Source organism: Microtus pennsylvanicus, chromosome 2 (assembly GCF_037038515.1).
Source record: "Microtus pennsylvanicus isolate mMicPen1 chromosome 2, mMicPen1.hap1, whole genome shotgun sequence".
In the NCBI taxonomy this organism is placed as follows: domain Eukaryota; kingdom Metazoa; phylum Chordata; class Mammalia; order Rodentia; family Cricetidae; genus Microtus; species Microtus pennsylvanicus.
The window spans coordinates 28668739-28695473 of NC_134580.1; positions in this window are offsets into that span (position 1 = coordinate 28668739).

Here is a 26735-nt window from a genome sequence, read left to right on the forward strand (position 1 = left end):
AAATTTGTATGTTTAATCTGTTTTGTCTGGTTTCAATTTTTAAGAATTATTTTTATGGGCTGGAGAGATGGCTCAGCGGTTAAGAGCATTGCCTGCTTTTCCAGAGGTCCTGAGTTCAATTCCCAGCAACCACATGGTGGCTCACAACCATCTGTAATGAGGTCTGGTGCCCTCTTCTGGTCTGCAAGCGTACACACAGACAGAATATTGTATACATAATAAATAATAAATAAATATAAAAAAAGAATTATTTTTATTATACTTAACCATGTGTAGGTGTGTGTGTGCCTGTGCACATTAGTGCAGATGCTGGCAGAGGCTGAAGTGTCCGCCTGTCCACGAACTAGAATTACAGGCAGTTCTGGGTGCCACGTGCGTCCTGGGGCCAAACCCCTCTGAGAGAGCTGCAGGTACACCAGGTCCTCAGTATTGTTTCTGAGCTTTTGAATTGCTGACTTGGGGTGGAGATTATGGCTTAGCAGTAGAGCGCCTGTCCTCTGTCCTTAACCCTGGGTGGGATCTCTCTGAGAGAAGGGGAGGGGCTTAGTCTCTATCTGTTCTCTGTTTCTTACTTCAATTTATCACAGGGGTTTCCCCTAGATATCCTTTTTTGTTGATTTGGGTCACTTTCCCAGAGACACTGACTTTGAGACAAGGGTGTGTGCCAGGTGCTTGCTGAGCGTGCCCTTGTGAGAGGAGGAAGTGGACGGAGGCCACAGCTGGTTAACTTTTAACAAGCAGCTCTCTGGAGGACAAAAACTTTGATCTGTAGCCTTTGACTGCTTTCAGTACTGAGTATTTGCCCTGGAACACAGATAACAGCAGACAGTACAGTAAGAAGGAAAGGTAACTGCTGACTGTTTGTTCCTTTAGCTTTGAATATAATTTATTTAAATTTGACTTTATGTCTGGGCGTGGTGGAGTGTGAGCCCATCTGAGCTGCGGAAGCAAGAGTCTGAGTTCCTTGTGAGCCTTGCTCCTATAGTGAGTTCTAGGTCAGCCTGGGCCACAACGTACGCTGTGGTCTCAGCAAAGTTAAATTTTATATTATTTAAGTTTTGATAATGGCTTTGGTAATGCAAAATTTCCAAGTAACAGTTCTCAGGCTAGTGGGAGGCAGGGCCCGATCCAGTGGCCTTGGTGGTTTCAGCTGATCCCATAAGGAAGGGTTTGAACAGCATCTCTTTTGGTGGCTGTACTTGTCTTTCGACATGGTCACATGGTCCCCAAGCCGGCCCCATACTGCCCATGTAGCTGGTGATGACTCTGACCTTCCTGCTCCCAAGAGCTGAGAGTGTGGGAGTGACCGCCGGGTACACTCATGAGCTCTGAAACAGACTGGCCTTTCAGACTTCAACCTGCAGATGAGAACTTCATACCCTGCATGGGAAGTCACTGCTACCATGAGGAAAAGGGGTGGCCATGGGTGGAGGGTTCCCTTTGTCTAAAGGAAATTCCCAGAGAAAGACTTTAACCCTGAAGGTGGCTGGGGACCCAGCAGCCTGTGCTTGTGCATCTTGTCATTTGATTGCATGCGCTGCTTTGGAACACGAGTTATCACGCTTCCATAACACGTATGGTTCCATCTGGGCGTGGTGGCGTATCCTTAATCCCAGCACTGCGGGGCAGAAGCAGGTGAATCTCTGTGGGTTTGCGGCCAGCCTGGTCTATGTAGTGTTCCAGGCTACATAATGAGATTCTGTCTTGGAAAAACCCAAATGAAAACAAAAAAACCAAAACTTACTGTGGTCCTTTGTGTGTGTATACGTGTGTGTGTATGTGTGTGTGTAATTTTAGTTTTTAATTTTTTATTCTTTGGTTTTTCAAGACAGGGTTTTTCTGTAGCTTTGGAGCCTGTCCTGGAACTAGCTCTTGTAGACCAGGCTGGCCTCGAACTCACAGAGATCCATCTGCCTCTGCTTCCCAAGTGCTGGGAATAAAGGCATGCACCACCATCGCCCAGCTCTTATTGTAATTTTAGATACTAATTTTTTATTGACATAGTTTAATATATCAGATTTTTCTGAACCAACTTTTTTCTTTTTAATATTTTTTTAAGATTACAATTACATCATTTCTTTCTTCCCTTTTCTCCCTCCAAACCCTCCCACAAATCCTTCCCCTTTCAAATTCATGGTCCCTTTCCCCTTTAGTTGTTTTGTGTGCGTGTGTGTGTGTACATACATTCACACACACACACACACACACACACACACACACATTCCTAAATACATAATACAACCTGCTCAGCCTGAGTAACTATAATGAGCACAGCAGAAAATGCTTTTTGATGAGCAAGGAACTCAGGACCGCGAGGGGTGCACCCACACACTGAGACAATGGGAATGTTCTATCAGGAACTCACCAAGGCCAGCTGGCCTGGGTCTGAAAAAGCCTGGGATAAAACTGGACTCGCTGAATATAGTGGACAATGAGGACTACTGAGAACTCAAGAACAATGGCAATGGGTTTTTGATCCTACTGCACATACTGGCTTTGTAGGAGCGTAGGCAGTTTGGATGCTCACCTTACTAGACCTGGATGGAGGTGGGTGGTCCTTGGACTCCCCACAGGGCAGGGAACCCTGATTGCTCTTTGGGCTGACGAGGGAGGGGGACTTGATTGGGGGAGGGGGAGGGAAATGGGAGGCGGTGGCGGGGAAGAGACAGAAATCTGAAAGAAAGAAAGAAAGAAAGAAAGAAAGAAAGAAAGAAAGAAAGAAAGAAAGAAATGCTTTTTGACCCTCAAATCAGAGATTTCTGTTAGAGACTGGACCTGACCCCCAGCTAAGACATGCCAGTCACACAGGTGAGCATCCTTGGGGACAGAGACTTTGTAATGTAGAGTGGGAACCTTGTGTGACGCCCCTCAGCATAATCAAATATAACTTCTGTTATACTAACTACATGAATCTATCTTCAAGATCGTGACAGTAATGTTATTCATATATGTTTTTAGGGCTGACCACTTGGCATTGGATAAAAATTGGTGTGCTCTTCCCAAATCAACTTTTAATATTTTAACATTGTTTTTGGAAGACAGTGGGGAGGGGATCCATGGTTTTCCTACTGTTTTTTTTCCAGCTCAAGAGCGCCATCTTCTGTTATTACGAGTTGCCATTCTTTGGAATCTGACCTGGCTTTCTGTTCTTTTAGGGTGGCCTTGAATTCTCTATGTGGTGAAGAATGACTTTCCTGAGTTCCTGATCTACCTGCCTCCAAGTTCTGGGATTACAGATGTGTTCCATCACACCAGCCTTCTTCCTGCCCCTTCCGCCCCCTTCCTTCCTTTCTCTTTCAGGTGTATGTATGTATGTATATATATATATATATATGTGTGTGTGTGTGTGTGTGTGTGTGTGTGTGTGTGTGTGTGTATACATATATATACATATGCACACACAATATATACACACACATACACACAATGTATATACACATATATTTTGTTGCCTGTGGCAACATATATATAATGTGTATATATATGTATATATGTGTGTCTATATATGTGTGTACGTATTGAGAGAGTTTCACACTGCAGTCCAGGCTAACCTGGGATGCACTGAGCAGTCCCACTGGCCTTGAACTGGTTATCTTTCTGCCCTGGCTTCTGGAGAACTGTAATTACTGGTGTGGCCTTCACAAACGGCCTGATGTGTTGTTCTTACAGTCAAATGTCTCCCGGTCCTTCTATTTATTATCAGGACAATTATTTTACTCTTCACAGTTTCTCAAAAAAGATACTTTTTCAACACTACTACTGTTGTTCCTATGAACTTTCTAACTGTGGCTACTTTTGCCTATGGCAACATGCTGGGTTTCAGACCCGTTCCCAGCTATTCCACTGCGGGTTGGGACCTTCCTTCTGGGAGTTCCCAGCTATTCCACTGCGGGTTGGGACCTTCCTTCTGGGAGTGAACCGTTGTTCACTAGTGACCTTAGCATTCCCTGATCTTTTGAGCAGTTCTGGTGGCTTCCGCACAGTCCTGGGATTCCAGCGTCATTTCCCCAGGTTTCTGGCAAGCTGGAGAATGCAGGCCTTTCCCTCCTGTGCTGAGTTCCATGCAGGTATTTCTCTGTATTTTCCTTTTTATTCTTCTCATACCTTCATGCCAAGATGTGGCGTTATCTACTTCATTTTTGTCATTCTGGAAAATATCAGTTTGCCTTCTCTCTCTCTCTCTCTCTCTCTCTCTCTCTCTCTCTCTCTCTCTCTCTCTTTTAAGATTTACTTACTTGGAGGAGGGGGAGGGAAATGGGAGGCGGTGGCGGGGAGGAGGCAGAAATCCTTAATAAATAAATAAATTTAATAAATAAAATAATGGGACCCATTTAAAAAAAAGATTTACTTACTTATTAAACATAAAATGTACTGCTGGCAAGGAAGGCACCAGGTCTCCTTACAGATAGTTGTGAGCCACCATGTGGTTGCTGGGAATTGAACTTGGGACCTCTGGAAGAGCTCTTACCCTCTGAGCCATCTCTCCAGTCCCTCTCTTCTGGCTTTTCAAGGCAGGGTTTCTCTGTGTAACAGTCCTGGCTGTCCTGGAACTCAAACTCACTCTATAGACCAGGCTGTCCTTGAACTCACAGAGACCCTCCTGCCTCTGCCTCCCAAGTGCTGGGATTAAAAAAAGGTGTGCACCACCACCAACCACCCAGCTTTTTGGTTTTTTACAAATTTTGTTCTTAAATGTGTTATTTCTTGTTAGAAGAGCCTTTCTCCAGCTTAACAGGAGGTTCAAGGCCTGCTTGGACTTCAGAGTGAATCCTAGGCCAGTCTGGCGGAATTGGTGGGATCCTCTTTCAAAACAAAACAAAATATGGGTGTTCAGTGCAGTGGTAGAGCTCTTGCTAATGCTTGCAAGGTCCTGTGTTCCAGCCCCAGTATGGGAAATTCAGCAAGCCAAATAGACAGAAACCTTTTCCATACTATGTCAAAAAGATTTTCTTTTAAAAATTATTTTTTATTGTTTTTATTGAGCTATTTCCCCTTTCTTCCTCCCCTCTCTCCTTCTTCCCTCTTCTGTGACCCCCATACTCCCAATTTTTTCAGGAGATCTTGTCTTTTTTTCCTTCTTAGGTAGATCCATGTATGACTCTTAAAATTATTTTTAATTATTTATTTATTAAATTAATTATTATTAAAATAAATATGCATATGAGGACAAATGCCCAAAGAGGGTATTGTGTCCCTTGGAACTAGAGCCAGTAGAGTTGGCTTGCCATCTTCCGCTACATGGCTCCCAAGGATGGAACCCAAGTCCTCAGTCTTAGTGGCAAGCACCGTCACTCTCTGAGCCGTCTTGCTGCACCTTATGTTTCCTCTTACAGCTTTAAAGAAGTGAGTGCAGGTGCCCATGGGGGCCAGAAGAGAGTGTCAGATGACCTGGGGGGCCAGGAGGGGTGTTAGATGACCTGGGGGCCAGAAGAGGGTGTCAGATGACCTGGGGGGCCAGGAGGGGTGTTAGATGACCTGGGAGGGCAGAAGAGGGTGTCAGATGACCTGGGGGGGGGCAGAAGAGGGTGTCAGATGACCTGGGGGGCCAGGAGAGGACGTCAGATGACCTAGTGGCTGTGAGCGACCTGGTGTGGGTGCTGGGAGCTGACCACTAATCCTTGAAGTAGCAGCCAGTGCTCTTAAACCCTTGAAAGACTCTTGTGGCTTCTCCACTTACATCTTAAAGCCACTGAAAGGGCCGGGCGATGGTGGCGCACGCCTTTAATCCCAGCACTCGGGAGGCAGAGGCAGGGGAATCTCTGTGAGTTCGAGACCAGCCTGGTCTACAGAGCTAGTGCCAGGACAGGTTCCAAAGCCACAGAGAAACCCTGTCTCGAAAAACCAAAGGAAAAAAAAAAGCCACTGAAAGGTCACCTAAGTATGGATTGGACCTAGTTTAATCTTTCTAGGCTGGCTTGGAACTCAGTAAGTAGTTCATGTTCACCTTAAAACTCTTGGCAGTCCTCCTGCCTCAGCCTCCTAAGCTGTAGTATATGCCACCACATCCAGTTATAACAAGTTTTCTTTACAAAGTCTCTAAATAGTCTCTGTGTTGTGTTTCGTAAAAACACAAATGTTGAATTTTAAAAAGAAAAAAACGGAGTAGGGTGTGGTGGTGCACACTTTTAATACTAGCAGAGGAAGGATCTCTGAGCTTGAGGCCAGCCTGGTCTACAGAGGATGTTCCAGGACAGCCAGGACTACACAGAGAAACCCTGTGGCAGAAAAACCAAAACCATACAAACAAAAAAGCAGGAAACACTGGAGAACTCAGGAACTGTGAGTCACAAGTTGGACTGGGAAACCCTCTTTTCCTAATGGAGTGGGCACTCCCACCATTACGGCATTGCCATGTTCAAATGTCAAGTTCTATGCGGATCCATTTCTGAGCTTTCCTTCTGTTCTGTTGGCTTGTTTGTCTTTGTGTCTGTCGGATATTTGGTTTTGTTTTGAGGATCCAGCCATAGCCTTTGTACATGCTTGGCAAATATTTATCCGCGTCACACCCCAGTCTCCCAGCCCTAGTTCATTCATGTTCCTTGTGTTTTGCAGTGGGGTCTCACGGTAGCCTGACTGACCTGGAACCTGTTCTGCAGGCCAGGCTGGCCTCAGGCTCAGAGAGATCACCTGCCTCTGTTTGCTGAGTGCTGGGACAAAAGGCCTTCCCCCTCCCTCCTCCTCCCTCCTCCTCCCTTCATTCCTCCCTCCTTCTTAAACAATTTCGAAGTTAGGGCTGGGTGTGTAGTTGGTTGAGCGCTTGCCTAATATGCACCAAGCCCTCGGCTGGATCCCCAGGATGACATGGAGTGGACATTACAGTATGTGACTGTCTTCTTAACACTGGTGAGGCAGACATTGAGGCCACCCCAGAATGCATGAGACCCTGTCTCAAAAGTGAAAAAGTAATAAAGTATCTCTGTGTGCTTTGTCTTAAGGCTTGATGGACTGTCCTCCCCCCACTTTAGGTTTTTGTTGTTTTCTGTTTGTCTGTTTTCAGAATGGACTCCTCTTTTTACAGATTACTGTCTATGTATAGTGTTTTATTCATTTATGTGTATGTGTGTATAGTAGGGTTTACTAGAGAAACAGACCTGATAGAGTGTGCGTGTGTGTGTGTGTGTGTGTGTGTGTATGAATGAATGAGATTTATTAGACCAACTTACAGATAATGGTCTGACTCTTCCACCAACGCTCTCTGCTAATGGAAAGCCCAAGAACACAACATTTGTTTGGTCCGTGAGTCTAGGTGACTGAGTTGTCTTCAGAGTGCACTGGAATCCTGAAATAGGCTCTAATGCCCATGGAGGAATGAACTCGAGAGTGAGAAAGATCAAGCAGGCACAGAGCAAGTCCTTCCTCTTCCGTGTTCTTTATCTAGGCTTCCAGCAGGAGGTGCGGCCCACATTTAAGGTGGATTTTCCCACCTCAGATGGTCCAGATGTAGAATGGGTCTTCCTGCTTCAAATGATCCAATTGAGAAAAATCCCTCACAGGTATTCAGCACCTTAGGATTTGTTTAATTGCAGGTGTAGTCAAGTTGACAACCAAGAACAGGCACACAGTGTGAGCTTATGTGTAGGCTGTGCTCGCAGGTACCTCAACAGGCCAGAGAACTTCAGATCCCTGAGGTGGAGTTAGAGACGATTGTGAGTTGCCGGTTATGGAGTCTGTGACCAAACCTGGGTCCTCTGCAAGAGCAGTGTGCACTTCTAACCTCAGAACCTTTTCCAGCTCTCTATGTTCTTTTTTAAAAAATTTATTTATTTTTATTTTATGTGCATTGGTGTTTCCCCTGATTGTATATCTGTGTAAGGGTGTCAGGTCCCCTGGAACTGGAGTCAGACAGTTGTGGTTGCTGGGAATTGAACCCAAGTCCTCTAGAAGAGTGGCCAGTGCTCTCAACTGCTGAGCCATCTCTCCACCCCCCAGCACTCTCTATTCTTAAATGAGTCAGCTGCTATTTGTGTGTGTGTGTGTGTGTGTGTGTGTGTGTGAGTGTTGTATATTGAACTCAGGGCCTTTCAAACACTAAACATTTGCATCACTACACCTCTGGACCCACAGGCATTGGGAGGAAGAGCAACAGCGGTGCACTATAAGCACTGACTTACACAGAATTTGAAATCTTTCTGTTTCTGTCTCCCAGGTGCTGGAGTTACAGGTGGACACCACGGTGCTCAGCTCAGCTAAGTCAACATTTTAAATTTAATGCCTAAAACCACTTTCTATAGTTTGAGTTCATTCGAAATTCCTGATTGAATTACTAAGAAGTAATGTCTCTCAGGATGTGTGAGTTTTCTCCTTTAATCTATAGGTGCAGTTAGAGTTTTCCCACATAAAACCACTGTAATTCTTGAAAGAAAACCTTAATTGTAGAGTTTACATGGTGAATATGTATGTGATATATGAGTTCATCTAATGGATAATATATTTGTATGTAGATGAAAGTTTCTGTCTCACCTGGTCTCACAGCCATTTAGTCCCAAATAAACACACAGAGGCTTATATTAATTATAATTTTTAATATAATAGACCTATTTGGCCTATTGCTCAGGCTTATTACTAGCTCTTACAACTTAAATTAACCCATAATTCTTTTTTTTAAATATTTATTTATTATTATACAATATTCTGTCTGTGTGTATGCCTGAAGGCCAGAAGAGGGCACCAGATCTCTTTACAGATGGTTGTGAGCCACCATGTGGTTGCTGGGAATTGAACTGAGGACCTTTGGAAGAACAGGCAATGCTCTTAACCGCTGAGCCATCTCTCCAGCCCCTAATCCATAATTCTTATCTATGTTTAGCCACATGGCTTAGTACCTTTTTTCAGTAAGGCATTCTCATCTTGTTTCCTCTGTGTCTTGCTTGCAACTGCATCTCTGCCTTTCCTCTTCCCAGAATTTTCCAAGTCTGGTTGCTCTGCCTATACTTCCTGCCTGGGTATTGGCCAATCAGCGTTTTATTAAACCAATACCAATGATAAATCTTTACAGTGTATAAGAGCTTTACCCCACAGCATCTCCCCTTTTTCTTTCCAAAACAAGAAGCCTGAATCTAATCTCCTTTTATTAGCTTTCTTCCTGACTATTATCCATAACAATTAGTAACCAACCCTCTAAACAAAGACAAACATCCATAATCCATTTTTTGGGAATGTGGGCATAGTGTTCTAGGCTACTGCCTGCTGATTGGGGGTACCCTGAGAAAATTTAGGGTTATGGTCAAATCTTGACTGGAGTATTCTGTGAGACTGGATCATCTTAGTCAGCAGTCTTGAAGCTGTTCTGGACGTAGAACTCAGAGGAACTCCAACAGAGGTGCTCTGAGACATTGGATCATCTGGGCCATCTGCTCCTATTGGAAATTTTTCAGGAATCTTCCTCAATCAAACCTGATTTTTTCTTAATTCAGAATAAATCCACAGTCTCTCATTTCCTGTGGAAATAAAGCAGAATCTCTTTCCCAAAGTAACATTGACAGAGGTTTTGTCTGGCCCAGTCCTGTAACCATTCAGTCCCAAAGAAACACATAGAGGGGGGCTGGAGAGATGGCTCAGAGGTTAAGAGCATTGCCTGTTCTTCCAAAGGTCCTGAGTTCAATTCCCAGCAACCACATGGTGGCTCACAACCATCTGTAATGAGGTCTGGTGTCCTCTTCTGGCCTTCAGACAGAATATTGTATACATAATAAATAAATAAATATTTAAAAAAAAAAAAAAAGAAAGAAACACATAGAGGTCTACATGAATTATAAACTGGTTAGCCTATTAGCTCAGGCTTCTTATTAACTCTGGGATTACAGGTAACTGCTACACCTCCCTGGCTGGGATTACAGGTAATTGCTACACCTCTCTGGCTGGATTTATAGTGGGCTGCAACACCTCCCTGACTGGGATTACAGGTGGCTGCTACACCTGGCTGGCCAGGAAATCGCTGTGTGAGGCCAGGCCTCTATCTATCCTTCAGTGATACTCCTTACCTCTGTCTGATGCTGGATTACATGTGCACACCACCATGTGGCCGTTTTTATTCTTGCACTGTCTCTATGAGCCTAGTTACCTACTCTGTATCTGGAATGATTTCATAAAGGAGCTTCCCTATTCTTTGAAGGCTTGGTAAAACTCAGTGAAAAATCTTATAAGCCTGATGCTTTCTTTTTCGTTGGGAAGACCTTTAATTACCTAGTTATCTATAGATATTTTGTGTGTTGATATGTAGTTTCTCTGCCAATTTTGACATTTTAAATTTTCAAAAAAAAACCTATTCTCTTCATCTAGTATTATCATTAGCCCATAATTGCATGATTATATAATTAACCTAACAGGCACCTGGATAAACTCAGCTGTCCTTCTCTAGTGTGATGATTATTCTTCTAATCTCAACGACTCAAGAGGTTGAGGCAGGAGGATGAGAGCTCAAGACCAGCCCTAGCAGCAGAGAGGCCGCCTCTCGGACCAGCATCGTCCTGTATCCATGCAGGCACTTGCTTTTCCTCTTGATCTCATCATGTGACTTATTTTCATCTTTTCTCAGTCATCTCATTGGAGAACCACAGTAAGCATCAGTCCATTAAATGTACTAAGAAAAGGCAGAAACTCAAGTTGGTTCTAAGGCTGGAATTTAAAACCTGAGGTCTTGGCTAAAGAGATGGCGCAATGGCTATGAGAGTACTGTACTTTCAGAGAGTTAGGAAAATCCTAAGATGAGCCGCTCCGCCGGCGCAAAGAAATCCAATCAGACCAGATTAAAGCACATCCAATGCCCGTGTTTAATGGACCCGGAGAACATGGCAAGGGAAAGATGGAGAGAGCACACACAAACCCAAAGCATGCAGTGTTCTTCATTCCAGAGCAAGCCTAAATAGCCTGGGGGAGGGATCCTGACCCTCTCTGGGGAAGGGTCAGCGCTTGGCAGGCTGGGAGTTGGAGTCCAAGCCAGGGCAACTGCCAGGCCAGGGGCTCCCAATCATCCCAGACTTCTTGGATATAGGGGTGTTAGAAGGCTGGGGTGATGCCCCCACCTTAATACATTCCAGACTCTTTGGATATAGGGGTGTGACTTTTGACCAAACATCTCAGAGGCCTTGTTTATAGGGGTGTTGGCTCAAGCCTGACTACTTCCTGTGGGCATGGGGTGGCATGGGAGAGGGAGGGGAAGCTGGGAGTTGGAGTCCAAGCTCAGAGAGAGGTGTGGCTGGAGCAGCATCCAGCAGCTGGTTTTTGAGGGAGAAGAGAAGGCAAATGGCTAGGGAAAAAAAATATTGTTATTAACTGATACTATGCATTAACTGCCAGAAAGACTGAAACAGGGCAGTGCCCTGGTTGGAGAGGTGAGGCTCGGGTATATCAGATACAACCAGATTTTAGTCAGTAGGTGTCCTTTGTCTAGGAGAGTTGGTACCAATGAAGTCCCAGGAGTTGGTGTAGTTCTTTGGTGTTATCTGGAGAGAACTTTGTGAGTTGATCTTGGCCCAGGCAGCAGGAGTGACCTGTAAAATATGCTGGAAACTGGCTGGGGTTAGCAAAAGGCTCTGGAGACCAGAATGGATTTTTTTAAAAAAGATTTATTTATTTATTTATTATGTATACAACATTTCTTCCATTTATGCTTGCATGCTAAAAGAGGGCACCAGATCTCATTATAGATGGCTGTGAGCCACCATGTGGTTGCCGGGAATTGAACTCAGGACCTCTGGAAGAGCAGTCAGTGCTCTTAACCTCTGAGCCATCTCTCCAGTCCCCAAGAACTGATTTTTTTTTTATACAGCAGTAGAACTTTTCCAGGAACCTGTAAGAGAACTGGAACAGACTTACATCTTGGTGTCATAGCAAAAGGCTATTGCTTTAGGTTAAGACAATTAAAGGAGTTGGGAACCCTGGGCCTCTGAAGACATACCTGAAACCTGTTAGGTACACCTGTTTATCTTTTAGCAGGAAACTTCATTAAATGTCATGGATGAGGTAATAAGTTAACAGTACCTAGGTTGTCAAATGCCATTTAGACTGATCTGGGAGGGATAAATGAGCAAAAATGAAACAGCTTTTTAGCTATGCAAGCAATCCCAAATCCTCTCCGTAGTCCTTGGAGAACGCCAGTCTTAGAAGCAGTGCTTGCCCTCAGCTGCTGCGTACAAGAGGCCCAAAGGTTTTTCCTGTGTGGAAAGAGTTGGGAAGAGTTAATCTACCCAACTTGGCAGGATGAGGCGATCCATTTCATGGGTAAAGCATCCAGGAATCTGGAAAGGTTGCTTTTTTGCTGTGTGAGTGGCTTTGCCAAGGCCAAGGGCAAGTCCTTCTGTAAGCATGCATCTTCTTGGAGGAGCTAAGGGTGCTGCAAAGCTGGCATGTCTGTGTTAGAAGCTCTTGTTGGGAGCCGGGCGGTGGTGGCATACGCCTTTAATCCCAGCACTCCGGAGGCAGAGGCAGGCGGATCTCTGTGAGTTCGAGACCAGCTTGGTCTACAAGAGCTAGTTCCAGGACAAGCTCCAAAACCACAGAGAAACCCTGTCTCAAAAAACCACACACAAAAAAAAATAGAAGCTCTTGTTGTAAACTCAAGTCCAAATGGATCAAAGACCTCAACATAAAGCCAACCACATTGAACCTTAAAGAAGAGAAAGTGGGAAGTACACTTGAACGCATTGGCACAGGGAACCACTTCCTAAATATAACCCCAGCAGCACAGACACTGAGAGAAACAACAAATGGGACCTCCTGAAACTGAAAAGCTTCTATAAAGCAAAGAACACGGTCAACAACACAAAACGACAGCCTACAGAATGGGAAAAGATCTTCACGGACCCCACATCAGACAGAGGTCTGATCTCCAAAATGTACAAAGAACTCAAGAAATTGGTCACCAAAAGAATACATAATCCAAGCAGGGCGGTGGTGGCGCACACCTTTAATCCCAGCACTCGGGAGGCAGAGGCAGGTGGATCTCTGTGAGTTCGAGGCCAGCCTGGTCTACAAGAGCTAGTTCCGGGACAGGCACCAAAGCTACAGAGAAACCCTGTCTCGAAAAACCAAAAAAAAAAAAAATACATAATCCAATAAAAAAAATGGAGTACAGAACTAAACAGAGAACTCTCAACAGAGGAATCTAAAACGTCTGAAAGACACTTAAGGAAATGTTCAACATCCTTAGTCATCAGAGAAATGCAAATCAAAACAACTCTGAGATTCCATCTAACACCTGTAAGAATGGCCAAGATCAAAATCACTGATGACAACTTATGCTGGAGAGGTTGTGGGGAAAAAGGAACACTTCTGCATTGCTGGTGGGAATGCAAGCTGGTACAACCCCTTTGGATGTCAGTGTGGCGATTTCTCAGAAAATTAGGAAACAACCTTCCTCAAGACCCAATAATACCACTTTTGGGGATATATCCAAAGGATGCTCAACCATGCCACAAGGACATGTGCTCAACTATGTTCATAGCAGCTTTGTTTGTCATAGCCAGAACCTGGAAACAACCTAAATGCTCCTTGATCGAAGAATGGATAAGAAAAAGGTGGTACATTTCCACAATGGAGTACTACACAGCAGAAAAAATAATGACAGCCTGAATTTTGCATGCAAATGGATAGAGCTAGAAAAACATCATTTTGAGTAAGGTAACCCAGACACAGAAAGACAATTATCACATGTACTCACTCATAGTTGGTTTTTAAACATAAAGCAAAGAAAGCCAGCCTACAAACCACAATCCCAGAGAATTTAGACAACAATGAGGACACTAAGAGAGACTTACATAGATCTAATCTACATGGGAAGTAGAAAGTAGAAAAAGACAAGATCTCCTGAGTAAATTGGGAGCATGGGGACCTTGGGGGAGGATTCAAGGGGGAGGGGAGAGGCAGGGAGGGGAGCAGAGAAAAATGTAGAGCTCAAAAAATATCATGAAACAAATAAATATTTTTTTTAAAAAGAAACTCTTGTTGTTAAAATGCCATGATCTCAGATTTGTAAAGGCATTTGAGAACCAGGTATCATTGCCTGTTATTTTTTTTTTTAAATATTTTTTAAATATTTATTTATTTATTATGGACACACTATTCTGTTTGCATATATGTCTGTAGGCCAGAAGAGGACACCAGCCCTCATTACAGATGGTTATGAGCCACCATGTGGTTGCTGGGAATCGAACTCGGGTCCTTTGGAAGAGCACACAATGCTCTTAACCACTGAGCCATCTCTCCAGCCCCCTTGCCTGTTATTTTAAACTGGGATTAATATTACACAGAGGACTGGAGTTCAATAGTTCAATTCCCATATCGGGTGGTTCACAACCGCCTGCAAGTCCAGCCTAGGAGGATCTGACATCTCTGGTCTCCATGCTCAGACACTCATGTGAATATACCCTTGCACAGACTTCCCTCATATGTATTATAATATATGTGTGTGTGTGTGTGTGTGTGTGTGTGTGTGTGTGTGTGTGTGTGTAAAATCATGACCTCATTTCATAAAAAATAGTAAGGACTGCTAAGATGATTCCTTGCCTAAGGTAGAAAGAGAAGCCACTGCATTAAGATGTCCTCTGACTTCCACGTGTGTGTGACGGTACACAGGTGCCCATACACACTGTGTGCACATACACACATATTCAATAAAATTTAAAAAAATTAAAGAAAAAAGGAATGAGGATATAACCCAAAGTGCTTGCCTAGCATGCAAGCCTGAGGATTCAGTCTCCAATACTGAAGTAATAAATGATTACATAAGAAAAGGACTGGTGAGGGGGTGGGGATGATAGGTCAAAGCAGACCAAAGCTTCATGCTGCCAAGCCCAGTAACCTGAGTTTGACCCCCCAGGACACACATGTTGGAAGGAATGAAGTTGTCCTCTGACCTGCACCATATGCACTATGGCACGCACACACCCTTGCAATAAACAAGCTGGGGAGATGGCTCTGCAGTTAAGAACACTGGCTGCTCTTCTAGAAGACCTGGGTTCTGTTCTCAGCATCCACATGGAAGCTCTGTAAATTCAGTCCTGGAGAATCCAACATCCTTTTCTGGCCTCCACAGGTACTGTACACATGGTATACAGACATACATGCAAGCAAAACCCCATACACAAAAAATAAAAGCTAAAAGTAATTATAAGGTAAGACTGGGTGACAGGTACTTTTCTAGACACTGGCCAAGGTTGCTAAGGTTCTGGATCTGCTCCCCAATATCATATACACAAAAGACAAACAGTAGAGGAAGAAAAGGAAGAAGAACAGAGAGGGAGCAAGGCAAGGGGGGAGGGAGGAACAGAGGCTTGGTGCTGTCAGCTAAGCAGAGATATGAAGTAGACAGTTTCAGGAGCAAGGGCCAGAGTCCAATCCAAACCTGATATGTAAATTAGATTGATCAGCAGGTATGTGGTGTTTAAAACTATGAGACTGGCAGGGACCATCAAGGTCCTATATTGACAGGAGAAGGCATTCAAGGAGCAAACTGTGGCCCTCTCCAGTATGCTGAGACACAGAGGGCAGAGGACACAGGTCCGTGAGTAACAGCACTTGCAATATAGCACAAGGGCCTGAGTTTGAACTGCCAGCACCCATGAAAAAAGATGGGCATTTCCATGGACGACCATGACCCCACCACGGTGGGAGGAGAGGCTGGGGCTCACAAGGGCTTGCCAGTGTAGGTCCAGCTTCAGTGGGTGACTGCCTCAAGGGACTAAGCGGGGAGAGTCCTCCTCTGTCCTCCACATGTGCACCTAAAAATATACCACACACATGCAGAGACAGAGATACACAGACCAACAGAGATAGAGACACAGAGACAGACACAGAGATGGACAAACAGACACAGAGACAGACAGAGACACAGAGACAGAGGACACAAATGAAAGGTAGAAAGCAAATCAAGACAACAGAGTTCTGGAAGCTTTGCTTTAGGTTGGGAAGATCTTTCTATGTAGCCCAAGCTTTCCCTAAGTTTCCAGTCCCTCTACCCCAGCCTTCTGAGTGCTGAGGTTCAGACATGTGCGGTCAACACCAGTGCCATACATTGTAAAGGAGATCTACATTTTTCTGTCGAAGGAAGAAAAGCAACAGCACAGCACCTGACTGATGGAGGAGTTAATTTCATTGGTTAATAAAGAAACTGCCTTGGACCTTGATAGGACAGAAAATTAGGTAGGCGGAGTAAACAGAACAGAATGCTGGGAGGAAGTGAGACAATCACCATGCCTCTCCTCTCTGAGGCAGACGCGATGAAGCTCCGACCCAGGATGGACGTAGGCTAGAATCTTCCTGGTAAGCGTACCTCGTGGTGCTACACAGATTACTAAATATGAGTTAAGCAAGATATGAGAGTTAGCCAAGAAGAGGCTAGAACTAATGGGCCAGGCAGTGTTTAAAAGAATACAATTTGTGTGTTGTTATTTCAGGGCATAAGCTAGCCAGGAGGCTGAGAGCTGGGCGGCAGGAATGCAGCCCACAGCTCCACACTACACCTGACAAAGAGAGGGGATATACAAGAAACATCCTTTTTTGTTTGTTTGTTTTGAGACAGTTTCATAGTGTAGCTCTAACTGGCTTGGCTCTTGCTATTAGACCAGGTTGGCCTTAATTTCATAGAGATGCGCCTGCTTCTGCCTCCAGAGTGCTAGGATTAACAGTGTATGCTACCATGCAGGCTACTATTCTTTTAAAAGATTTATTTATTTCTATTTTATGTGCATGAGTGTTTGCTTGCATATGTGCATGAGTACCATATGAGCTTCTGGTACCTGCAGAAGCCAGAAGAGGGTATCAGATTTCCTGGAAGTGGAGGTTTTAGACAATGGAGGACCAACAGACATGTGGGTACTCAAAACCAAACTTGGATCTTCTGCAAGAGCAGCTAGCACTTAGTCCCTGAGCCAGCTTTCCAGCCCAAGATTTCTTTCGCTTTCTTTTTCTTTCTCCTTCCTTCCTTCCTTCCTTCCTTCCTTCCTTCCTTCCTTCCTTCCTTCTTCCTTTCTTCCATACTTTCTTTCTTCCCTCCCTCCCTTCCTCTCCCTCTCCCTCTCTTCCTTTCTTAAAGCTGAGGACAATTATAATATAATACAGTTTGACAGCAAAGCTGTGCCCTAGAGAGGAAGATGCAAAGCGGAAGGGAGAAAGCCATGCCCTCTGTGAGCAGCCACTTTGAGGACGGAGCAGCGACAAAGAGTGGAAGCCCAGAGTATGTGACAAAGCATCTCAGGCTTCGGCAGATACAACAGGAGAGACATTTCCCTTTCCCAAATCACCGACACAGTGTAGCCACAGGGCTATTGCCTGTAAGCAACTAGTTCCCAAGGGGTGTATGTATACGTGTGCGCATGTGTGTGAAAACACGAGTGTGTGTATGGGTGCCTGCAGAGGTTAGACAAGGGTGTCAGAGCTGGAGTTACAGGCACTTATGGGCCTCCCAAGTTGAGTGCTGGGAACCGAACTTAGGTCTTATGCTCTTATAGCCATCTAGCTATCTCTGTTAACCTCTAAGTCACCCCTCCATTTTGTTGTTGTTCTTTGTTTGTTTGTTTGAGACAGGGTTTTTCTGTAGCTTTGGAGCCTGTCCTGGAACTAGCTCTTGTAGACCAGGCCGGTCTCAAACTCACAGAGATCCGCCTGCCTCTGCCTCCCGAGGGCTAGGATTAAAGGTGTGCGCCACCACTGCCCGGCAGGCATTCTTTTTAAAGTTGAGCGGGGAATCTGAACGCGATGGTACGCGCTTCTAATTCTAGCACTTGAGAGGTGAAGGTAGGTTGGCCACATAGTGAGTTGGGGGTCATCATGGGCTACATGAGACCATGTTTCAAAATGAACACAAAGTTGAAGAGTCTGGGAATAGTGGGGTAGTGGTGGGTCAAGAGACAGAGAATCACGTAAGGGGCTGCCCGTGAACAGGAAAGAGGTTGGACCTGATGTACAAGCGGAGAGCCTGGCATCAAATGTAAGTTAGACAACTTACTGCAGGTAATGAGAGAGAAGCAGAATATGTGAATACAGAGAGGCTGAGATGTCAGGAGAGCTAAAGGGAGCAGGGCTGGGATAACACAGTGAGGACCAAATGCAGAGTTCTCAGAGTCCATGGACTTGACAGGTGATTGTGAAGCCCCCTTCTATAATTTCAGCACTAATGACAGAGAGGGAATCCCCAAAGTGACCTGGCTAGCCAGCTAGCCATATTGACCAGCTCTGGGTTCAACTAAGAGAGCTTGTCTCATGAAAGAGGGTGGAGAGCAACTGAAAAAACTCAACATCAGCCTTTTAATACACACACACACACACGCGCATTTATACATGCCACACAATGCACACATGACACATATGCACACACACGAGCACGCATGTGCATAAACACATGACACACATGCATGCACACAGTACATGTGCATAGATACACACATGACATGCACACATGAGCATGCATATGTGACAAACACGTGTATATACATGTCGCACATTCACACACTTGCATATACAACACCACACACAAACAGACATGCTTATACACACATGCACATTTATACACATATGCATATATACACACATACACATGACACATACACAACATACACACATATGCATGACATACACATGACAGACACACAACAAATACACATACCACAGACATACACACACATGATACACACACAACAGAAACACACCCATATGACAGACACATACACATCACATATACACACACACACCAAACACATATAGATAAATGCTGGTGGAAGAGCATGGTGGTCTATGCCTATGATTCCAACACCTAGGAGGTAGAATAGTCAAATTAGGAGTTGAAGGTCAACCTATGCTACATAGAAAGCTTGAGACCAGCCTGGGCTACATGAGGTTGGGTCTCAAAATAAACAAATAGGGAGCATGGGAGCTGGAGAGATGGCTCAGCAGTTAAGAGCACTTGCCACGCTTCAGAGGACTCAGGTTCAGTTCCCAGCACCCACATCAGGTGGCTCACAACAATCTATAACTCCAGCTCCAGGGGAGCCAAAGCCTGACTTCTGCAGATGTCTGCAGTCACAAGCACAAAACCACATGCAAACACAAACACTCACACATATCAAAAATAATACAAATTTTAAAATAAATAAATGTGGGGTCTTGGGAGATGGCCTTGTTGATAAAGTACTTACCATGGAAGTCTGAGGACCTTAGTTCAGATCCCCAGCACCCATGTCAAAGCTAAGTGTTGGCCACAATGTGTAACCACAGCACTTGGGAGGCAGAGACATGTAGATCCTCGGGGCTCAACCAGTCTAGCTGATTCAGTGATCTCCAGGTTTAGTGAGAGACCCTGTCTCAAAAATCAAGATGGAGAGAACTGTAGGTGGAGGCTGCTTGTTTGTTTCCCAGTCACCCAGCAGCTCAGACCCGAAATAATCACACAGAAACTTTATTATTTAAAACACTGCTTGGCCAATGACTCTAGTGTATTTCTGGCTAACTCATATCTTAAATTAACCCATCTCCATTAATCTGTGCATCGCCACGTGGCTGTGGCTTACCAGCAAGTTTCCATCCTACATCTGTGATGTGGAAAGGTCATTTGTCAATCTGTTGTTTCATTGGTTAATCAATAAAGAAAACTGCTTGGTCTGATAGGTCAGAAAATTAGGTAGGTGGAGTAGACAGAACAGAATGCTGGGAAGAAGGAAAGTGAGCCAGATGCCATGCCTCTCCTCTCCAGGCAGACACCATAGCTCTCCTCTCCAAGATGGACGCAGGTTAAGATCCTCCCTGGTAAGCCACCTCATGGTGCTACACACATCATTAGAAATGGGTTAATCTAGATGTGAGAGTTAGCCAAGAAGAGGCTAGAAACTAATGGGCCAGGCAGTGTTTAAATGAATCAATTTGTGTGTTGTTATTTTGGGTGTCAAGCCAGCCTAGCGTCTGGGAGCCGGGTGGCAGGAACGCAGTCCACAGCTCTCACTACACGTCTGTCTCTGGTGGGGCTACACGACTTCTCCCTGACTCTGTCTTCTTTCTCCCAGCATTAGTTTTCCCACCTAGCTCTGTTCTGCTAAGCCACTGGCCAAAACAGATTTTTTATTAACCAATGCTATTCACAGCATACAGAGGGGAATCCCACATCACCTCCACTTTTTTGTTTAAATAAAAAGGTTTTAATTTTAACATAGTAAAATTGCATATAACAAAACAGGTATCAAGCAAGCAAGAATTATAGTTACAATATTTGTATCTACTTTATCATAACTAAGGAAAACTATAATTAAAACTATTTATTCTTCCACTCTATCAAAGACCCCATAAGGATATAATATTATCTAAGTTAACGGGAAGTGCATTGTAAGTAACTTTCAAAACTCTAAATTGACAGAGATGTCTCACTGCCTGGAGAGTCACCCAAAGTTCTTCTGTAACATTGGGGCATCCATCTTCAGCCTTCAGGCCCATAGTATCCAGCAGACTTTCCCACAAAGCAGGAAATTTAAAGATCTGTTCTGCTTTGTAATAGCAAAATCCATCAGTCACTTTCTTCTGTGTCCTGCACAGAATGTCTTGCAGACTCTTTCATGAAGCAGGAACCCCAAAGGACTGTCTCACCTTTTTTAGGCAACTTCAGCAGTCATTTTTCTGTGGGTTTTGCATGTCCAGTTCATCAAGAAGTTTAGGCAAGAGCAGTTTCTTGCCCACACAAACTTTATAAGAAACCTCTTCAATGCCCACCATTCTCTCGCCTAAATTCTGCCTTGTGCAGGCCTAAGACAGTTTCTTTATAACCAATGGTATTCTTCACATACAGAGGGGACTCCCACGTCAGAGAGCAGTTGAGGAACACACCTACAACCTCTGTTCTCTACATGCACATGGATGCACATGGACACACACATGTGCACATCACCAGTTAATCAGGTGAAGGTGGAGACAGTCTTAGTGACTCCGGGAAACAGGCGAAAGCACAAAATAGTTAGAAAAACCGGAGTGATTATAATAGAGAAATAGGGTATGTTTGCCAGGTGGTTTTCTGGAGCCACGAGGGGTTAATTATTATTTAAGCTGTGACCAGACAACAAGTTCAAACATTTTCCTGAAACTGTATTCAGCTGTCAAGGTGCAGGCCTGCAGGAGATAGAAAAAACTCTATCTAAGCAGGGCTGTGGTCAGCCAAGGTAGAGTTCAAAGCCAGAGAAACAGAGCAGGACTTGAGAGCGTGAGGAAGGGGTGGGATTATCATCATTGTCCTTGGAATTTAGACTAGGCTATAAAGGGAGAATAAAGTATTTGAAACATTATGGAGAGGTTATTTTGTTTTTACAGGGTATGAGGAATGCCTAGGGGGAGGACCGAGTCACTGCAAGAAAACAAGGAAGAAAACCGGAATGAGGCTGGAGAGGTGGCTCAGTGGTTAGGGGAATGTACAGCTCTTCCAGGACTGAAGTTGGGCCAGCACCCATGTGGGCTTGCATCCACCGGCGACTCCAGCTCCTGGGGAATGCACCTCCTCTGCCCTCGCATGCACATACCTTGCTCCGCCATGCACACATAATTCAGCTGTTGCTTTTCTGGGCATGTGGTATTGTTTTAAGTATCAATATATTTCTGATGTACTATCTCACTTTCATCCAACACTAGCTTTTGCCTCAAAGTCAGTTTTGGTTTGTGTTTCTTTTGATTCGCATTTTACTTCCTTCATTTTAGTGAGTTCTGTCCTTTCAAGTGTCTCATCCGGGTAATGTATCCTTCTTGGGTGTGGCATCATGCTAAGCAAATGTCTACCACTCCAGCCCTCTTTACAGATTTTATTCTGCTGTTGTTTTGAGACAAGGAACTAGCTTTGAGCAGAGGCTGGCCTTGAGCTCGGGACCTTCCTGCTTGCGGTTTATCAAGGCTGGGACTACGGGTGTGCACCACCATCCCACCCTCCCTTGGTTCTTTGTGATTGCTTCTGACTCGTTACCAATACTTTCCTGAACTTCTTTGGGGATGTCTGTGTGGCTTGTGTGCTATTCGTGCGTGTCATCTAGAGTATGTTCAGCTTGTTGTCTTCCTAGTTGTCTAGCTCTTTCTGTCTGTGACATCATTTTCTCTCAGGGGTATCACTGTCCTGGTGGGAAACAAATGAAGAAGGGTGGGAGGAATAGAAGCCCAGTTCTTTCTCCTGATGAGCTAGCGATCAGTTTGGAAGAACCTCACTTATGATGCTTTACCTCCTAATGAGACTTACCTTTGACTCTGTTCCTAAGCATGTAATTGTTTTGCCAGTGTAGTAAATAGAAAATGGTTCAACTCAATACTTCTCCTCAAATATCATCCCATGTACGAAGCCTGACCGTCCTGTGTCATCCCATGTATGAAGCCTGACCATCCTGTGTCATCCCATGTATGAAGCCTGACCATCCTGTGCCATCTCATGTATGAAGCCTGGCCATCCTGTGCCATCTCATGTATGAAGCCTGGCCATCCTGTGTCATCCCATGTATGAAGCCTGGCCATCCTGTGCCATTCCATGTATGAAGCCTGACCATCCTGTGCCATCCCATGTATGAAGCCTGACCATCCTGTGTCATCCCATGTATGAAGCCTGACCATCCTGTGTCATCCCATGTATGAAGCCTGACCATCCTGTGTCATCCCATGTATGAAGCCTGACCGTCCTGTGCCATTCCATGTATGAAGCCTGGCCATCCTGTGCCATCCCATGTATGAAGCCTGACCATCCTGTGCCATCTCATGTATGAAGCCTGGCCATCCTGTGCCATCCCATGTATGAAGCCTGACCATCCTGTGCCATCTCATGTATGAAGCCTGGCCATCCTGTGCCATCCCATGTATGAAGCCTGACCATCCTGTGCCATCTCATGTATGAAGCCTGACCGTCCTGTGCCATCTCATGTATGAAGCCTGGCCATCCTGTGCCATCTCATGTATGAAGCCTGACCGTCCTGTGCCATCCCATGTATGAAGCCTGGCCATCCTGTGCCATCTCATGTATGAAGCCTGACCGTCCTGTGCCATCCCATGTATGAAGCCTGACCATCCTGTGCCATCTCATGTATGAAGCCTGGCCATCCTGTGCCATCCCATGTATGAAGCCTGACCATCCTGTGCCATCTCATGTATGAAGCCTGACCGTCCTGTGCCATCTCATGTATGAAGCCTGGCCATCCTGTGCCATCTCATGTATGAAGCCTGACCGTCCTGTGCCATCCCATGTATGAAGCCTGGCCATCCTGTGCCATCTCATGTATGAAGCCTGACCGTCCTGTGCCATCCCATGTATGAAGCCTGGCCATCCTGTGCCATCTCATGTATGAAGCCTGACCGTCCTGTGCCATCCCATGTATGAAGCCTGACCGTCCTGTGCCATCTCATGTATGAAGCCTGGCCATCCTGTGCCATCCCATGTATGAAGCCTGACCGTCCTGTGCCATCCCATGTATGAAGCCTGGCCATCCTGTGCCATCCCATGTATGAAGCCTGGCCGTCCTGTGCCATCTCATGTATGAAGCCTGGCCATCCTGTGCCATCCCATGTATGAAGCCTGACCATCCTGTGCCATCTCATGTATGAAGCCTGGCCATCCTGTGCCATCCCATGTATGAAGCCTGGCCATCCTGTGCCATCCCATGTATGAAGCCTGACCATCCTGTGCCATCCCATGTATGAAGCCTGACCATCCTGTGCCATCTCATGTATGAAGCCTGGCCATCCTGTGCCATCCCATGTATGAAGCCTGGCCGTCCTCTGTGCCACTCTGGTTCTCTAGGAGCTTTCATTTTCCCATTTATTTTTCTTCCCTTTTCATGTGTGCATGTGTGTTGTGTGGACATGTGTGTGCCAGTACACATGCCTGTGTGCACACATGTGAAGACCAGAAGAGAGACAGATTTGTAGTGTTTTCTTCTGTCTGTCCCCACCTTATCTTTTTGAATCAGGGTCTCTCACTGACCCTGTAATGCTCTGTTAGCTGGATGGCTGCTCAGCGAGCTCCTGGCGTGGTCCTTTCTCCACTCCACTCCCCAGTTTTGAGGATAGAGTCACTCACAGACATGCCTGCCAATCATGTGAGTGCTGGGGATTTGAACTCAGATCCTCTTGCTTTCACAGCCAGCACTCTTGCCCCTGAGCCACCTCTCAACCCTGTTTCTTACACGTTTGGGCATGGATTTGGGGCATTGACTATTGTCTTATGTCAGGGGCCCATAATAATGTCCTCGTCGTGGCTCAGCCTATCCCAGAGTGTGGTGAAGTTGTGTTTCCAATGATATAGAACAGAAATGATTTTATAATTTTTTATTTTACTTTTGGTTATACGAGCATTTTGCCTGTATGTTTGTGTGTGTAGCATGTGAATGCCCGAGAAAGTCAGAAGGAAGTATCTATCATATCCCCTGGAACTTGGGATTTAGAGTTACAGGTGGTTGTGAGTCACCTTGTTCTCAAATAGCCACCAAATAGAGAGAGCAGGTAGTACTCTGGGCCTGTTCCAGCCCCCACTCCATCTCTCGACAGGCAGAACAGGCTGGCCATGAGCTGCATGTGTACCAGGATGACTCTAGACTTCTGGTGACTCTCCTGTCTCCTCCCACGAATGCTGGTTACCAGAGGGCACAGCCATGCCCGATCTGATGTACGTCTGGAGATGGACCCAGAGGGCACAGCTGTGCCCTATCTGATGTACGTTTGGGATTGGAGCCCAGAGGGCACAGCCATGCCCTATCTGATGTACGTCTGGGGTCGGAGCCCAAAAGGACACAGCCATGCCCTATCTGATGTACGACTGGGGTTGGAGCCCAGGGGGCACAGCTGTGCCCTATCTGATGTACCTCTGGAGATGGAGCCCAGTGTACACGCTGAGCAAACACTACCAACTGAACTGAAGCGCCAATCATTTTGATTTTTGCCAGGCAAGTGATACACCGCAGAGCCAAATCCACCTCATTCTTTAAAACGTTTTTAAATTTATTTTATTATATGGATATGAGTGTTTCGCCTGGGTGAATGCATGTGTACCATGTGAATGTGTGGGGCCTGTGGCAGTCAGAAGTCACTGAATTCCCTGGAACCAGAGTTATGGGTACTTAGGAGTCACCAGGTGAGAGCCGAGAACTGAACGAGGATTCTCTGCAAGAGCAACAAATACTCTTAACCACTGAGCCATCTCTCTAGCCACTCCCTTTCCTACCTTTTTCTTTTTCTTTTGGACACAAGTTCAGGCATCCCAGCTAAACAGACAAGGATGACTCTGAACTCCTGACTCTCTCTAAAGTGCTGAGATTACAGGCCTATGCCACTGTGCCTCACTTCAGACAACATTCATTCTTCAGATAACAGGCCACACAGAAAGCAAAGAGTGAACACAATAATTTATAACCATGAAAGACAGAAGATAGGCTTTCACTCTCTACAGGCTGGTCTTTAGTTTTGTAGTCACTTGGGAATCTTCTCAGACCTGGAAACAAGATAAGATAATTGATTATATTATATTACAGTGATGTTTATATTACTAACTGGTCTTAAACACATCCATGGGAATAGAGGTGGATGGTGTGTCACAGAGAAAATAAGTACAGAACCCATAGAGTAAACCAGTAAAGCTGGGACACCATCCATTGCTGTGAGATCACAGGAGGTGTCACACCCAGGAGGATGGGGCTTGATGTAAGCTTATTACCCATAGCAGACATTACCCTACCTAAGCTAGAACATCCTGTCACTTCAGGGAACAGACTAGCCAACATTTTCCATCAAGAAGAAACTATTATTTTGATGACATCACTACAGGGAAGCAAGCATATAAACATTGAGACATGTGCAAAAATACTTGGTGCAGAATAATTTGGAAAATGCCTTAATTTCTATCAGAATGGTTCAATAACTAACATTACATCTATGCAATGTAAATCATAACCAATAAAATGATGATGTGTTTAATTTTTAAATTATACATTTAATTTTAATTAAATACATTTAATTTTTAAATTACGGTCCAGGCGGTGGTTGTGCACGCCTTTAATCCCACCCATCACTCGGGAGGCAGAGGCAGAAGAGTGAGTTCCAGGGCAGCCAAGGCTACAGAGAAATCCTGTCTTGAAAAAAGAAAGAGAGAGAGAGAGAGAGAGAGAGAGAAATTAAAGAGAGAACACCGTGGTGCTCACATGGAGGCCAGAGGACAGTTTTTGCGAGTTAGTTCCCCTTCCAGCCCTGTGAGACTGGAGGCTGGAAGACAGGTCTTGTTGGCAAACGCCTTTATCTGCTGGGCCATCTTACCATCCCCATGTTTATTAACATGGAGAATGTCAAAGATGTATGCTTAGTGAAACAAAAGCAGCTTTAGAAGCGTGCCCTTAGCTTGGTGTAGTGACCATGCAGAACAAAGAAGGTTTATCTGAGGAGCACCCCGCTGCAGTGTACTTAGCAGTAGAAAACAGTCAAGGGAGACAGTAATTCTGGCCCAATAACGACGCATTTTTTTTTCATTAAAAATGTGCCCATATGCCGGGCGGTGGTGGAACACGCCTTTAATCCCAGAACTCAGGAGGCAGAGGCAGGCGGATCTCTGTGAGTTCGAGACCAGCCTGGTCTACAAGAGCTAGTTCCAGGACAGGCTCCAAAACCACAGAGAAACCCTGTCTCGAAAAAACCAAAAAAAAAAAAAAAAAAGAAAAAGAAAAAGAAAAGAAAAAAGGGAAAAAAAGTGCCCATATGAGTGTGTTTTGCAACAGAAAAGTTTGTGCACATACCTATGTGTGCAAGCAGAAATGACTGCTGTAAAC